Raw genomic sequence first — 17,330 nt, forward strand, 5'->3', positions numbered from 1 at the left:
AGGATGGCTTCCGTGATAGTTTTCAGGATAATATGCATATCAAGGAAGATTATTAAATGTACAGGATCAGAAAATAAAAACTTATTTGTTAACTGTTATTTAATTTAAAAAATTGGTTAGATAATATATTAATTGAAATGCTTGAAAACTAAAATGAACACCTGCGACAACTAAGAAAAGTTGACCTCTTTTGTAAATGCTTAAGTATATGCGATCGAATTTATCACTTGAAACTTAAAGATAGGCGTTTTGAATTCATCGACAGCATATAGTGCCAAAGTCAATTCATCCCTTAGTTCAGACATAACTCCACTCAAAACTAACTGAATATATCGGTCATCATTCAGCGTGTTAATGTATAAAATGGTACCAACCAAAGAGTCCTATAAATAGAAACACGTAATATATTTATAGAAAAATGAAATTGATGATGAACCTATTGTACAATGAAAGAGTTTCTACCGTTCCAAAAGTAAATGAATGTTTCTATCTCAATTAACGCAACATTCTTGTACCCAAATTGCATTTATCAGAAAAAAAATATTTGATTTTGCCAAAGGTAGGACTCAACTGTAAAATGTTATACGTCGTGCATTGTATGGCTTCCAATTATTAAGTTAAAATATTCTTACACAGAATTCACAAATTACTTTTTTGCATGCATAAATGAATCTAAGGGTGAGCACTTTTCTGGATTCTCACCTTTTCTGAATTCTGAAGAGAAAAAGTATCATTCAATAGCAATTTGGTTTTTCCACACAGGCGTTAGACGCGGTCGCCTCGTGCCCGAAACATAGAGAAGCCTCGAAAGGTATCTGACGAGTTTCGAGAAAATTTTAATTTCCTGCAATGAAACCTTATCTATTGAAAAACTTCTCCCTCATTTTTTTTCAAAAAAAGAAAGAAGATAGTTAGAGGATGGCTGAATGAAAAGAGGTAAAGGAAACGCAGAGGAGAATAAAAACTAAAGAAAGAAGAAAAGAATTCGATTGAAAAGGATTTCAAAAGCATTGATAATTGGAAAGTTTCTAAGATATAAAAAAGAAGGAGAAGCAGTAATATTAAACCAACAATGTGTTTTATGCTAAACGCATAAAAAATTGTTATTAGTTCTCTTATTTATCAAATAGAAGAGATAAATCTTGAGTAGAATCATTTACATGAATGGTTAATTTCCGATGTTTTCCGAATTCAATTAAAAATGATTTCAAAAGCATTGATAATTGGAAAATTTCTAAGATATAAAAAAGAAGAAGAAGCAGTAATATTAAACCAACAATGTGTTTTATGCTAAACGCATAAAAAATTGTTATTAGTTCTCTTATTTATCAAATAGAAGAGATAAATTTTGAGTAGAATCATTTACATGAATGGTTAATTTCCGATGTTTTCCGAATTCAATTAAAAATGATTTCAAAAGCATTGATAATTGGAAAATTTCTAAGATATAAAAAAGAAGAAGAAGCAGTAATATTAAACCAACAATGTGTTTTATGCTAAACGCATAAAAAATTGTTATTAGTTCTCTTATTTATCAAATAGAAGAGATATATCTTGAGTAGAATCATTTACATGAATGGTTAATTTCCGATGTTTTCCGAATTCAATTAAAAATGATTTCAAAAGCATTGATAATTGGAAAATTTCTAAGATATAAAAAAGAAGAAGAAGCAGTAATATTAAACCAACAATGTGTTTTATGCTAAACGCATAAAAAATTGTTATTAGTTCTCTTATTTATCAAATAGAAGAGATAAATCTTGAGTAGAACCATTTACATGAATGGTTAATTTCCGATGTTTTCCGAATTCGATGAAAAATGATTTCAAAAGCATTGATTATTAGAAAATTTCTAAGATATAAAAAAGGAGGAGAAGCAGTAATATTAAACCAACAATGTGTTTTATGCTAAACGCATAAAAAATTGTTATTAGTTCTCTTATTTATCAAATAGAAGAGATAAATCTTGAGTAGAATCAATTTTATAAATGGTTGATTTCCGATGTTTTGGTGGTTTTTTTTTCTTTTATAATCAGCGTTGCTGGTATTCAAAGGATTCGATTTCTTCTTTTTTTTTTCAAAAGTGTAATCGTCATTCAAGAAGGATATTTCAGCTTTTGATAATGTAATTTCATTTAAATGAGCAAAACTAGTATGGTACTATTCTTTAAAACACTGAAAAATTCTAAATGCAATAATTTGAAAACAGAACTAAAATATTTAATAGAAATCTTTAATTACTTTATGCTAGTTTTCTCCAAACTGAAATTTGGTGGAAATTCATCCTAATTTGCAATACAAGTGGAGTGAGATCATTTTCAGTTCTAAAAAAAATCAGGAACTATATACGGATTAGTACGAATCCACTTCACTTAAACAGTTGTCGCTCTTATTTATTGACGTTGTTCAGGAATTAGATTAAGAAAAGCTTATAAGTAAATTATGACAATTAAATGCAAAAAAGAGATATTTTAGTATTTGATGGTTTTCAATATTTGTTTCTATGTTTGTAAAATTTTTCATTTTCATTTTTTCTATTACATTCAAAAATTTAAAAATATATGTTAACCCTTTCTAGCTCCGTGGGAAGTATGTTCCTACCAAATTTATCAATATTTGTATGAAATTATGTAGGTTGGCATATGTTCTGACAATTTTTTTTGCAAAGACAGAAACTTAGATGCTTCAGTTCTTTATCTTACAAAAAATGATGTGTCTTGATTTGTTACTTAATTATTAATTAACCAAATTAATTAATGAATCAAATTAAATTTATCTAATAAGTTAAATGAATCCCTTTTCTTATTCTAATTTCAAGCCTAAAAATATTTTAACATAATATGACTAGAAAAAAAATGACCCTTTAAAGGGTTAATATGCACAGTCGCGGGGAAAAAAAGGAGCCATCCTGATTTATTTTAAGATCGACCACCTTATGCGAAAACTAAAAGTACCATTTTAAAGGTACTTTTAAAATAATACTAAAAATATGTTTACTACTTTATAAGTACTTTTAAGATATACTTAATACTAAAAGATGCTATGCCTAAAATTTTCATAGGGAGTTGTTTACATATTTAAAATTGCACAAACTTTGAAATTTCCTATACTAATACACTTTTTTTTTTGATGTCTTGAATAGATTCCACGTGGAAAAAATAATATAAAATTATTACATCGGGAGATAATTGACATTTTTTATTAAGGGGTTCTTTCGATATTTAGATGAGCAAGATTTTCATATTCTCTGTACGTCGGTAATGACCTTTTTTTTTTTTTTTTTTTTTTTGCACTTTAAAAGTAATTGTAAAGCTACAATCTACATGTTAAAATCGTTTGGTATATAATTATTGACAAAATATTCATAGTGAATTGAAAATACTTATAATGATCGTTCTCTGCAAAAGAGTATTCAAAAAATTGAAAGTTTTGTTTAAAGTGCACCTAAGTCTGATTATCCATCACGCTTAAAGAATCAAAATGAAAAGTTTTGTTGCATGAGCAAAAGATAAAAAATTAAATTTACTTTTTATTATTTAGAAGTAATGTCCATTTTATGGCCATTATCCAAATGCCCATTACCTATTCGGAGAGAAAAAAATTTCTTTTGCGCCTTATTCCTGCATTTCTTTATCATTATATACTATTCCTATCATCACTGCTTATTATTCCCAAATAGACATGAACTGATACCCCGCTTTATTTTGCAAGCATTAATAAAAGCCGCGCATTTCATTCGCTGATAAATTTAAACTAGTTTTCTTCCATGCTTTAGCGGCAAATTAGTATTCTAAGCAAATGCTTTTGGTTTGCCAATGATTTCATTTGTAAGAAGTCATATATACATGATATGTGCGTGTTACAGACGTGAAAAGCAAATTACAGAACATCACTCAAAATGTTCATTTTAATTGTCATTACTTTAGTACTTTTTTTAAGCTATAATTTATCACATATCTTGCTGCTTCTTATAAGAATAGAAGTTGAAAAGAAATTATAGTTATAATAATTATTATATATAATTATAAGATATAACAATAAAAATAATAATTATATAAGGTAGTTATAAAAATAATTATTTGTCAATATTTTGAATGTGCTCCTAAATGTATCGTTTTAGGAGCAATACAGAAATTTTAAAGTAAGGGGAAAACTACTCATAGGAATGAGATGAAATTTTGAAAGTCCCCATAAAATGGTCTTGTCCTCCGATTTGTGTCGAAGTTTAAGTAAGTTGCAATTTGAACTTTTTTAACTCAAACTTTGTATTTTTTCACCTAATAAAAATACTTTCTCATGTTAAATATGCATGCAAAAGGTGTAGAATATCTTATATCTTCATAACAAAAAGAGTTTAGGGCAGTAACTTTATAAGGCATGAATAAAGTTCAAAATTTTAACATTAGAAAGTCAAATTGTGTTAGCTCATAATTTTGAAATTAATACACCTAAACTAATGAAATTTGGTTTCCGGAAATAATTTTTGATGTAGTTTTAAAATTTAATGAGAAAAATGGGTACTGCTATTGGAAATTTTGAAGCTTACTCTAAGTTCAGTATATGAACGTCCCCTTACGAAATTGTTAATTCAAAAATATTTAAGCTTGCGTTAAGCCCTTTCAAATGACACTTTTTTTTTTTTATAATTGTACGGTAAACTATGCCTGCATAAACCTAAGTGGCCCTTTTTTTCCACGTTTGTACATTTATGCCTACTCTAAAATTTATTTATTTTTTTTTTTTTTTTTTTTTTTGCAATTATTTAGTTTTACAATTTCTATCATTATGGCACAAATATTTTTTTTATTTAATTTTCTTTAATCAGAAAATATGTTAATACACTAAATTTCGGATAGCAATATTTTTTATGGTATATTCTTTTTAAATATATTGAAAGTCATGGTTTTGTATTACAATTTTATTACAATTTATACTTACATTATATTACGTTATTAATGAGGGCAAAAAGTTTTCTTACAAGTGATAGTAAGAGACTTGTTCTTTCAAAAGGAAAGGAGGACGATGCCCCGAGCCTTTTAGTTCTTGGGCCTATATTTTGATTAATCTAAAGTCTTCGAAAAATTTAGAAAAAACTAATGTGATTCAAAACAGTGGCAGATTTTCGACAAGACAGATACTTCAGGTCATTGGTCTACGGGAGGAAGTGCAAGTATAGCGATTATTTATCAATTAAAATAAACTCAAGTAAATAAATTTGTAAAAAAAATCTAAGAATTATAAAATATTAAAACGTTGTCGTGTAATTGATCAGGTTCCAATATGTTTCATCACGTCGCTTTATCATTATAATATTTATAGACAGAGAATCCGCTTAAATGAAATAGATAGTACAGACTCAGATACTACAGAGTCACGAGCTATAATAAATAAAAATATAGGCATTTCCTCAAAATTGCTAAAATAAAAAAATAGTAGTTTAGAGAAAAAAATTTAGCGTTTAGCATATCAGTAAAAAATGAGTTCCAGTGATCAAAATTCCAGTAACTGAAGTTGAGTATTTATACAAAGATGACTTTCAATTATATTGTAAATGAAATTACTTAATGTTAGAAATCTAATGTTTGAACAAATTATGATAAATATCTTAATAATTTTTGATGTTTATGATAGCTAATTTACGGTAATTTATATTACGTACTTCACTTATGAATATGAAGAGGTTTTAGTATATTTTTAATCTTACATAACCTTTTATATTTGAAGATTCAAGATTAAATAGCATCAATTCGGCGGAATACCTTTCGCAATTTTACTTCTCTTTGAGAGCTCTCAAATCATTGCAACGTCGATATCCTTCTGAATTTTAATAGAATTCTATTGGCATTTTTGGATAAGTTGCCTTATACATATCTGACTTCGAATTTTTCAAAAGAAAAGTAGGCTGTATTTCACAAATGCGCAGTTAAAATTTATTTCCTAAAAATTCTCCTATTTCATCAAATGTCTACAGAATTATTTAAGATTTCGATGCAATGTTATAAAAATACTTTGTCTTTGATGTTGCAAATTTCAAATTATTTAGTTCAAAATTCTATATATTAACAAAATGATTGCATAAAAATTTGGGATTTTTTTTAAATAAACCTTCATATGTTCATGAATTTACTGCTTTATTTAAGAAAATTCATGAACATATTGCCCAAACCAAATAAGAATATTGTTGAAAAGAAATGAAATCAATGCTCATTTTTTGTGCAATGGGGTCAGCCAAAACCATTTTCTCTTTTTTTTCTCATCCTTTCCCTCGTGGCCGAATCTTCAGGTAAAATACGTGTTCAAGTGCATATCTTATACGGTCGAAGTTCAAATATATTTCGTTCCAGACTTTCTAGAGGCATTTGAAAAATTGCATAAAACCAAAAATCTCTGAATAGTTTTGATCGCATAGTGTATATATGAAATACAAAACAGATTCAGTGGTGAAAAGTCATTTCAAAAAATGACGTAGTACATTATACTTTGTCAATGATAAAGTATATTCTCAGTACGAATGAGGAGAAATAACTTTTATAAATGTGGAATAAGGATTGTCTTGAAATTAAATAACGAGAATTAGGAAAGCAGAAATATATTTAATTGAAGTTGCTTTCTTATAATCCAGAGATTTTTTCCTACAAGGGGCCTTAAAATAATTCAGTTACTATGGCCTCATATTGTCAAAATCCGCCACTGGCACAGTCGATTTGCGATTACATCTGCTGAAGTACTGTCAAAGGTTAATAATTCAGACATAATGGTATTCAAAACTAAATGAGTATAACGGTCACCATATATTTAGACATATATGGTGAAACAAAATAGGACATATATTTCTTAAAATGTCATACTATAAATTAGTAGAAAATTGTTACTAACGAAGAACCTCATGCATCAAGAATGGGTTGTTTTTCGTTGGAAAAAGATCGTTTTCGTGATTGAAGCTTTCTTCTCGATTAAAACGACATTCGTCTGTCCAAATTACATTTCTGAGAAGAGAAAGATTTGATTCCAGCTAAAGTGAGGTCTAAATGTTAATGTCTAGACGCTGATCGTGATTTAAATAAAACTGTTCATGGAGTCCACAAATGCTACATGGTTATAAATTACTTTTAAATATTCACCACACAGCCATGTTTGGAATATTGAATTCTGGACCAACTGTACGTGCACTAGCATGAGAGTAACTGGAAAGTAAATAAGTCAAAATTTCAAGTTTTGTCTGGTTTGTATAAAGAAATTTGGGTTATCCCCAAGGAATTAAGAATCCTGTAATTTGCAAAGAGTAAAGCTTTCTGTAAACACATCCCCTAGAAGGATGTTCAAAACTCAGAAAACGACATTAATGCTCTTTTGCAACTAGATCAGCTTCCCGATTGCATATAATATAAATCATCAACATTTCAAAACGGTCCTTGTTACTAAATTATATCATTCATTTGAAAGCTTAATATCATGCAAGAGTTACAAGCAAAGACATTTCTCTTTCGGTTTCCATTAATTTTTTGAGATACACTGCGTAAAAAACAGGTATGACTGTCGCTTTTCGTAAATTATGTATTATATTTTTATCCTGACCATCATATTCTTACATAAATTTTGCTTAACTACTGTTTTCTTTAATTTCATATAAAATAAAATGTATACCAGTAATTCTAATTAAAAAAAAACAAGCATATGATTTCCGCTGTGTAAAACTTGGGTCATTTGCAAAAAAAATTATTTAGTTGATTTTGCATAAGTAAAAGAATAACCATAAAATGTTCTTTAACTTATTCTGTCAAGAAAAATTCATTTTGTTAAAATTGGAGTAATTTTTTTTTTCTTTTTATAATTTCTAGAGGATTGCCCTTGGTCTTGGTAAGCCCCATGATGACCCGCCTACCCAAAAGGCTGTAAAACCTTGACGAGGGAAAGAACTATTATTTATTTATTGAAAAGCTTACAATCACTGCCAGATTATGAACGGTAATTAAGGATATACATTATAGTTCATTTGACTAAAATAAAATATTTAAATTAAATACTAAATAAACCAATTCTGGATTCAAGAGACTAAATTGAAAATTACATAGAGAAATCTGTAACACACGTAAACATAAAAATTATATCACAAAGTCCAAAGGATGGAAGATATAGTATACTGTACAGCAATATCAAACAACATACCAATATCTAAAACAACAAGGGAACCCATTATACAAGGTGAGTAATAAGTGAATAACATTAATACAAAGTGAAAATATAAAGCAGATATAGAATGACAAAGACATAAAAAAAAGCACCACTAGAAAGGTAAATCAAGAATATGAGCAGAAACGTTCAAAAAATTTTATCAACTATAATCCTGCATAAAAAACAACTAGAAGCTGTGCCAAAATAATTACATAAATGAAGCATCAATTAAAACAAGACTGCAAACAACCTAGAGCACAGACCCATTATCCTTGCCTCTTCTGAATTTCTTCACAGATATCTCTTGAGATTTCACAAATCTTCCCCATCGTCCCCAGCGAAGTCTCATTCCTGAGTACACTGAGAAACCAGTGAGGTTTGGATTTGCAAGAGGGGAGGGTGAGGTGATAAGAACCAGTGAGTGTACATTCGAAAGCGAAGTGGTCGGCGTCCCCTAGATCACCTCAGATGCAGGACGGACTATTTATTATATGAAATCTATGTAAATAAAAAGGAAAAGGGTTATGCCCAGATACAAAAATAATAAATATTTATTACGCATTAATAAATTAAAATCGAATCTGGTCTAAATCTAAAATCGAATTTAAATTAATTTTGACTTTAAATATGAATAATGAGCTGGAATTGCAATTAATTCTCCTTCGGTTGTTGCAAATTTGGCATAAAGGTCGGCCAACTCATTACACGAGTACCGGCACGTGCTTTCACCCAGAGCAAGTCTACCAATCCTTCTGCCTTAATCATGTTAAATTTAATATCATTAAAAAAATTTTTGTTACAATTTTTCTTTAAAATTTCTAAAAATTTTAGCCGCAAAATTAATTGCCACCAGCTCAGCCTGGAAAACAGAATTATAAGGAGATAATTTTAAACAATAATCACCAATTAGTTTATTATTTTTTTAAATGAACACCGCAGCTCCAACCTTGCCATCAGTGTACACCTCTAATTCAGGATCTTTGATACTATTCTGAAATTCAATTGTTTTATTTTCTAAAAATATATCTTTAATTTTGATATTATGATTATTTGATATGATCTAATTTATTAACATTTAAAATAAACTTAAAATTTGGGGACCTATTATGTCAAATCTGGCTTTTAAAATAGAGACTTTTCGCAACGACATGGAGAGGAGGTAGGTATTCCCAAGAAAACATTTAGTGCGTTAGTTGGACTAGTCTTGTAACATTTAGCTATTTTAACTAATGAAACTCTTTGAATGGTATGTAATTTAGCAATCTGTTGCTTATTTAAGCGCCCTGCCCATACGGCAGTAGCATAAAGGAGACACTTTTCTATCACAGCATAGCACCTTATTTTAATAAGTTAATACTGACACCTCATTTTGGCCCAGTTATATAATTAACATTATTAATCAGTTCATAGATCTTTTTATGTAAATTAAGAATATGCGGTGTCCAATTAAGTTTATTGCCTATAATTATTCCTAAGTACTGGAAAGAGTCAATCATTTTAATATTTTTAATGTCTAGTTTGAAAACTCGTGGTTGCTTGAAAGTAGAAAGCTCCTTTTTATGTCTATTATTATTAGTGTCCCTTTGAAAACGATAGCCAACGTTTTCTCTGTTGAAATATTCAGCCTGAGTTCTTTTAGTTTATTATTCAATACATTCTGAGCTGAATTAACAGAAATCTCAAGTTTCATTCTAGAATCAGCATTAACAATCAGAGCTAAATCGTTCGCGTAGGCCTGGAGGTACAATGCATCATTATTTAATAATAATGCATTGTTCATTAAAGTAAAATTCCATAAATGAGGCGCCAGAACAGAGCAAATAATGATGACATCCCTGGCTTACCCCAACAGTAATACTCTCTAAATTTTCTCTAAAAGTTACAAATCTACTGCTTAAATAATTATGTAAGAAATTTCAAAACAGTATGGAATATTATACTTATCAAACAAAGATAAATAATAATCTCCAATCAAGGTTATCAAACACCGCCCTTTCATCAATAGACACTAACGCGACATGACTTCCTGATAGGAGGAACTTGATTTTATTTATTAGAGAATCCACGGCCACCTAGCAGTTCGATAATTTGCGGAAGCCAAATTGGTACCTGTGAATCAAATTATTACTATTAATATATATTTTTTTAAATTGCGAAACAAAAAGTCTTTCAATAATTTTGCCAATGGTTGGCAGTAAACTGATAAGCCGGTAAGACTGACACTAAGAAGGGTCTCTTCTCGTCTTAAGCAAGAAGACGACATTAGCATTTCTAAGAATTTTAGGAAAATGAGAGTATCTAAAGTAAATATCTATAATTTCAAGGGAAAAAAAGCACTATCTTGTTTAAAAATTGCAGCCCACATACTATAGTCGATGCAATCCGAACCGTGGGCTTTTCCGACCTTTAACTTATAAAGGATATTTTCAATTTCTTTTACCACAACCTTTTTCAGAGGCTCGAAAGAAAAATTATAGATGGGAGATTAACATTTTTAATCAAAAAAGCATTATCTTGTTTAAAAATTGCAGCACACATACTATAGTCGATGCGATCCGAACCGTGGGCTTTTCCGACCTTTAAATTATAAATGATATTTTCAATTTCTTTTACTGCAACCTTTTTAAGAGACTGGAAAGAAAATTTACTCATAGATGGGAGATTAACATTTTTAATCAAAAAAAATTATTCGTCATGAATAACTCTATCTTGGATTGAAGGTGAGCTGATCCCTAGAATGTTTATATTGATATTTACTTTTCTGTTTAATTTCTGAAACGCAATTTTAAAATTAAGACGAATTTTTCAATGTAATTGGAACCGAAAGTCTCCCATGCCTTTCTCTTAGTCCGGTTAATTAATCTTTTTAATCCTCCTCGTTCTCTTCTATAAATAAGGCTAGCAGCTTGGATCAGCTCCTTAGATTCTCTAATATCCTCTATATCTTTTAAATTTTCTATAGAACACGGTAACTCGGTTTCTTTTCCTTTTCAAGTCGTTATTATAGAATCACATTTTTTTTTTATTGGGAATAGTTTTTTTTTTTTCTCTTAAATGATCCGAAAGCAGAACTACAAATCGACAGAATCACATTTTCATAGACAATATTCCTTTCAAGTTGTAATTTACAAACTAAATGATCAGTGGTGTTTATTTATGAAGACAAAGTTAAACATCATTTAGTCACTTTTCATCGAGTAAAAATAAAGAATACACGAAAATGAGCTTCTAGTTACCAGTGCCAATGAATGTGAAAGGGAAACAAAACAGAAATGACTTTCACAAGATGAATGGCGAAATACTTTCCCTTTTAACTAATGAATTCCAATTAATCAACTAATTAATTTCCTTTCCCAATTAGAAGCTGGATTTCGGATCGCCCAATAAAAAGATAATTTTAATTTGCAATTTGGCCTAAATGTCTTTAAAAAGTATTTGAGTTCTTTATTTTGTATAAAGGAACCGAAAGTACTGAAATTCGTCGTTGTGAAATTTAGTTAGTTGAAAGAATTGATATTTTAACGATTATGGTTGTTAAAATTAATTATAGGAGTTCTAAAGTCGAACTCCAACACACAGTTATAGTAATAATTGGATAAAATTGAAAATTTGGAATAAAATATTTCTTATTTAAGTGTTCTGAAAAAGAAAATGCAATACCGGTTCATTTATTTATTCAGTGTCAATCTTGAAAGACATAAATTTTTATCCTAAATTTTATTTCCGATTTAGTGCTAACATTTTCCATCGAAATGCCAAACTTCTTAAGAGCAGTTAAAAACTCCTGTATGTGGTAAACAAACATGTTCGCGAAAAGACTATCACTCATTTTTGCATGATTGAAAATCAAATTAACGCAGCACTCCCGTTATAAACTTTTACCTATTTAAATTTCAATTAATTTTCGCAATAAAGAGAAGACAAAATGCACTGCTTATAATTCTCAACACATCCTATAGCTAAACCTTGATTTGAGATCCCACAAGAATATTCCACCCATATTGCTCACATTATAAAAGAAAGCTTCTTTACAAATATTAGGAAACGCAGTTCAGATGGATATTACCGCTATTTCCAGTAATACACAATTAAAGAGAATTTTAAATTTTCTCTAAAACGTTTCGAAATTGCTACTCATAATTCTTGATTTTTTTCCCCTACATGAAAGAAACATGATGTAAAATTAGTTATTGTAACAACTTATTTATACAGAAGTTATATCAAAAACAACCGGAAGCAACTATGAAAGAATTTGTATTTATGTTTGTCATTGAAATTATGTCGGGCGAGATGATTCTTGATCGATATTCCATTCCTAGAGCAAAAGAGTTTCATCATAAATTAAAAAGATAACAAAATGATACCTTTTAAACCTCGTTTGAATAAGGAATGTAATGAAATCATTATTGCTGTTTTTAAATAGTAAGAATTAAATGTCCTAACTTAAGCATTACATTCTAATGATTTATTCATGAAGATTTTAAAGGATTACTTGCTTTTATACACTTTTATTCCATTGCACTTGTTTCCAGTTTGTTAAGATAAAATTTTATAATTGATTTTTCACGCTTCTTAACGCGTTAACGTTTTGAAAATTTGTGAACTTGAGTATTCTCAATGTGAATATATTATTTTCATATCTTAATTGTTAATGACTCTATATATAAATCAACTTTTGATTCCATACCAGTGGTTCCACCTGATAGAGAATTTAAGGAACTTTCGATTTCAAGAATTCATAATATTTGTAATAGTGAATTATAAACTGAAAACTAAATAGTAAAAAATAATTTAAATAAAAATTTAACATTTTCATTAAACTCCTAAAATGGCTTTTAATTGTTTTTATTAAATTTATTCCTTATTTAGTGAATGACATCAAATAGCAATGAAAATGAGAAAACCGACTTAAATTAGTCTCAGACAGATTAAGTACTTTTTGTTTAAATGTAAAGAATTTGAAATCCGTATGCATTGCTCAGAGAATCGACTGTAGTTTTTAAAATTTCTGGCAGTCCTTTTTATGATATGAACACTTAATTTAATCATAGTTTTTAAAAAAGCACAACAAAGAATCCAGATATGAAGGTACCAAAAAGAAAGAAAAACCAACAAAAATCCTGATGGCATTTTATTTTAAAAAGTAAGCAAACATAACACAAAGCACAAATTATAAAGAATTAAAGTAGTTATTACTTAAAAGTTTTCTATCAAACACTTCAAATTTTATATAAAAGAAAGAAAATTAATAATTTACACTGATTATTTACAGTGAATATTTACCCTTCAGCAAGCAGGCCCTAAACATTTCGCCAGTTTTATCATATTTTTCATTTTTTGATTATTGTCTAAAAAAAGAAAAAAAGTTTAAAATGATGTTATATACTAAGGGTTAACGAATATTAATAGATGGATTATTACAAAATAATTATTCAACACAGTTAAGATGAAGAATCTGAAGACCGCTACTTTGAATTTAAATTCGTGCCCTCTAATATCGGGAAAATGTTTTTGATGCGATGTGTATATTAACAAAAACGAATAAAAATATTCGGTATTATATTTGTCAACCTTCCATGACTGGATTTTATGTCAGAAAACTAAAATCAATTGGCATTTCAAAACATAATTAGGACATTGTGAAATATCATTAGGAGGGATTTGTGAGGTCAGAATTGATTTCATATTTTCTCTTCTAGTTTAAGTATACACAGCCTAATATGCATCGATATATTTTCGAAGTTATTCGTTTAGATAACATTTCATTTAATACAATAGAAAAAGACACTGCAATCCGGCGTCTGTGTCTTTTCACAGACATCTGATTGTGCTTGTCGCGATATCATAAAGAGAAATTCGGTTACAGTGTGAAATATTGCAAAATTTCCCAAAAATTTGTAGTTGCGCCACACAACGACAAAACTGAATACCTTCACACAACATTACAGAAGGGTTGGCAAAGAAAAAGAAATTGCTTATCTTTATGAAAAATACATTGTGTCATCAAAACAACTCGTGCATATATATGTAATGATACTTTAATTCTATTTCAATTAACTTAATTTCCAAGATTTTATCTTAATTTAACCCATAGTAACTTCATTCTAAAAATATTCTCTTATTTCGTGATCCAATTCCACTTTCGGTATAATTTAATTCCTCTGTAAAATTAATGCGCCATCAGAACTACGTTTCAAATGAAAGTGATACTTCCCGTTACCCTTTAAAAGGTGTCAAAGGTCACACGTGTATTCAATTGGCGCCTGGCCAGAAATCCTATGTTATATAAGACTAGTGATCATTTGTTCGTCCCTTTTTGCCTTCTGCTTTTTGTGCCACGCTGCACCTTCTTGTTAAAATCATGCCTGCCACTCGTAATAGAAGAAAACGAAATTAGAAATACAAATTCTCTTCACTGCTTGTTCAACCTGCATTCTACTTAAACCAAAATATGTTACATATTATTTAGTCGACAAGATCCGAACCTGTGCGAGGAAACCCCAATGGAACTTTTCCAGAGAAACTGTACAAACTATCTTTGAACTCCTCCATGAAAAACGTGTATGTTTTTTCACTGAATATCCAGTAAAATTTAGAGAAACTGCTAAAAATTATTGCAGAAGAAAATGATGTGAGCTAACTTCGTTTTACAGACAACTTTCATAGATGATTTTCACGGATTTACCATGCAAGCACACTCTTAAAAACCCCTCTCATTTGGGGAAATATGAAAGATTTTATTTTAATTTTTAGATTCTCTCTCAAAATAACTCTTTCTACATATTTTTTGCAGGGTATTTGACCATATAATAGAATAACACTACATTAAAATTTAAAGTAGTCATTATTGTAAATTAGAAATAAATATTCTTCATGTGTGAAAAATAGCATGTTTCTTCTCTCATAATTTCGGAGCAAAATATATAGGACAATAATATAAAAATGTCAGTGCCTTTTAGATCCAGGCATTGCAGTTGACTGATTTTCAATTACTCTCAAGAGAAGCTGAAATATGAGGAAATTTCCACTAATTGATATTTTTTTAATTCAGATAAGTTATATTGTATTATATAAAATTACAAAATATGCTAAATACTCCAGTTTATTGATTAAATTTCAATAAATTAAGCATACGAAACAGCGGTATGTACGTAACTCGCACCGAAGATATAATATTCTGTAACTTTATATATACAATGTAAATAAAAGCATTTGAAAAATTTTGTAGTTTGATTAAATTTTCAATGTAAAATAGAACCATCTTTTGCTGCAAAGATTGCTTTGCGTTACAAGGAAAGCTGTCCACACGTGTTCTATGGAACTGAGATCCAAATTCTGAATAGACTAGCCTAATTCTTCGACACATCGAATTCAGCCTAGACCACAACGAAACGCATCCGTCTTTACGACTCTTGTTTTAGAAGATTGACATGACATTTCTGTAGAAATATTCCAAAAACAAGCAGGCGTCATAAGAGAATAAATATCATTGCAACAAAAGGTGGTCCCACATCAAATTGGAAATTTACGCGCCTGTAGAATAAGCAAAGCATAAAGGTGTGTAGATGCATTTAATTATATAGTGTATGTCAAATATAATATTAAAACTCCTGTGACGTTGCTGCAGGACTGTGGCCAAATAATTCAAAAAATACAAATTCAATTTCCCCGTCAGCACTTAGGATATTTGTTTGAAGAGTAGCCTGATTTGTATATTGACCATAGTAAAAAGTTAACACTTCCTTGTTGAACTGCATGCATAATCTTTGGAAAAGTCAATCTGCTAAAGTTTCTTTTTCATTCTAAATTATTTTTAATTATGCTACGTATTGCAGATTAAAATGGAAGACAGATTTTTTTAATGCGGTTGCAAACTTTTCAAGTAGCAATCCAACTGATTCGTTCTTTATCTCTTTAAATACCTCCTTCTATAACAACTTTCTTTTGACTTTCTGTAGGTGTCAAAGACAGCAAAATATAACTTTATTTAACTCTAGTTACCAGATAATATCAAGGCTGTTTCCTTCAATCAAATTTGTTACTAATGACATAATAACGTATTTAACATTTAAATTAAGGCATAAAACAGAGTGCTATTAAAACCCTCTAAAAGAAGAATTTAAAAATAAAAGTGCATATGATATTATTTTAATATTAAATGTTATGGTAATAGACTTGACGAAGGATAAAAAAAATTTCAAACTGGTATTAGGCTAATAATTGCTACTATGGGATTACTTCCCAACAGCAAGAAACAAAATAGCAAAAACTGTTGCATTTCTATTTAGGAATGTCACTGAATATGTTTTAACATCTTGAAACAGAATTAAAACATTTATTTTTGACTAATAAAATGATGTGATAACAGATTTGAAACAAAATGAGAGGCAAAGGATCTTTATTGATTTGCTAAAGAAAAGAATTCCTTCATTAGATTTTACCATTAATTTAATACAATAACTATCCGTACTTAAAATAATTATATACTGGATGATTATTAAAAAAAAACCTATCCCGATATATGACATCGTACTATCATACCGTTCACAGAAACGAAATAAAATTTTTGTTCAAGGTATTTTGAGATATGCTCTCAAGAATCATATGAAAAACAACACTTACGGTTACAGAGACACATTTTCAATGGGCAATACCAAATTTTTTTTTATTGGAATGTGTTCTCCAATAAACAATAGAAAGCGTTCGAACGGTATCAGTAGTACGAAAATCGCCAGCGCTACATAATCAAAGAAGAACAAAGCAAAAAACCAACAAGGGCAGGGAAGAAACAGAAAACATTTTATTGTGTTTCACAAATTTTCCACATGATCTCCTTCAACCACGATGATACATTGCATGTGGCAGATGGTGCCTAGCACTGAAGCCCGTACCATATCATGATTTACGGTTTTCAACTTTAAAATGTAAGTTTATACAAGGTATTGTCTGTTACGAAGGTGGGTATATTTAACTAATTGTTTATCTGTATCCAATTCCAATTATTTCAGAATGTATTTTTCACCATTTCTGAAAACTATGCTACCAAATTTGCTGAAATGTTCGCGATGTTTTGCAAGAAGGTGAATTTAGAATAGAAACAAAGATTACAATTTAAAGAATTATTCCCTCTTTGGTATTTCTCCTAAACATCTTTCAAT

The 17,330-nt window shown here is 29.2% G+C and overlaps 1 protein-coding gene across 1 annotated transcript in view; it reads right to left on the minus strand.

Annotated features, from left to right (window-relative positions):
* LOC129960930 (alpha-1A adrenergic receptor-like) overlaps positions 1-17,330 on the minus strand; it is a 130,603-nt gene that overhangs the window by 83,684 nt on the left and 29,589 nt on the right. The gene's annotated exons all lie outside the window — the stretch shown is intronic.

Source organism: Argiope bruennichi, chromosome X2 (assembly GCF_947563725.1).
Source record: "Argiope bruennichi chromosome X2, qqArgBrue1.1, whole genome shotgun sequence".
Classification (NCBI taxonomy): Eukaryota; Metazoa; Arthropoda; class Arachnida; order Araneae; family Araneidae; genus Argiope; species Argiope bruennichi.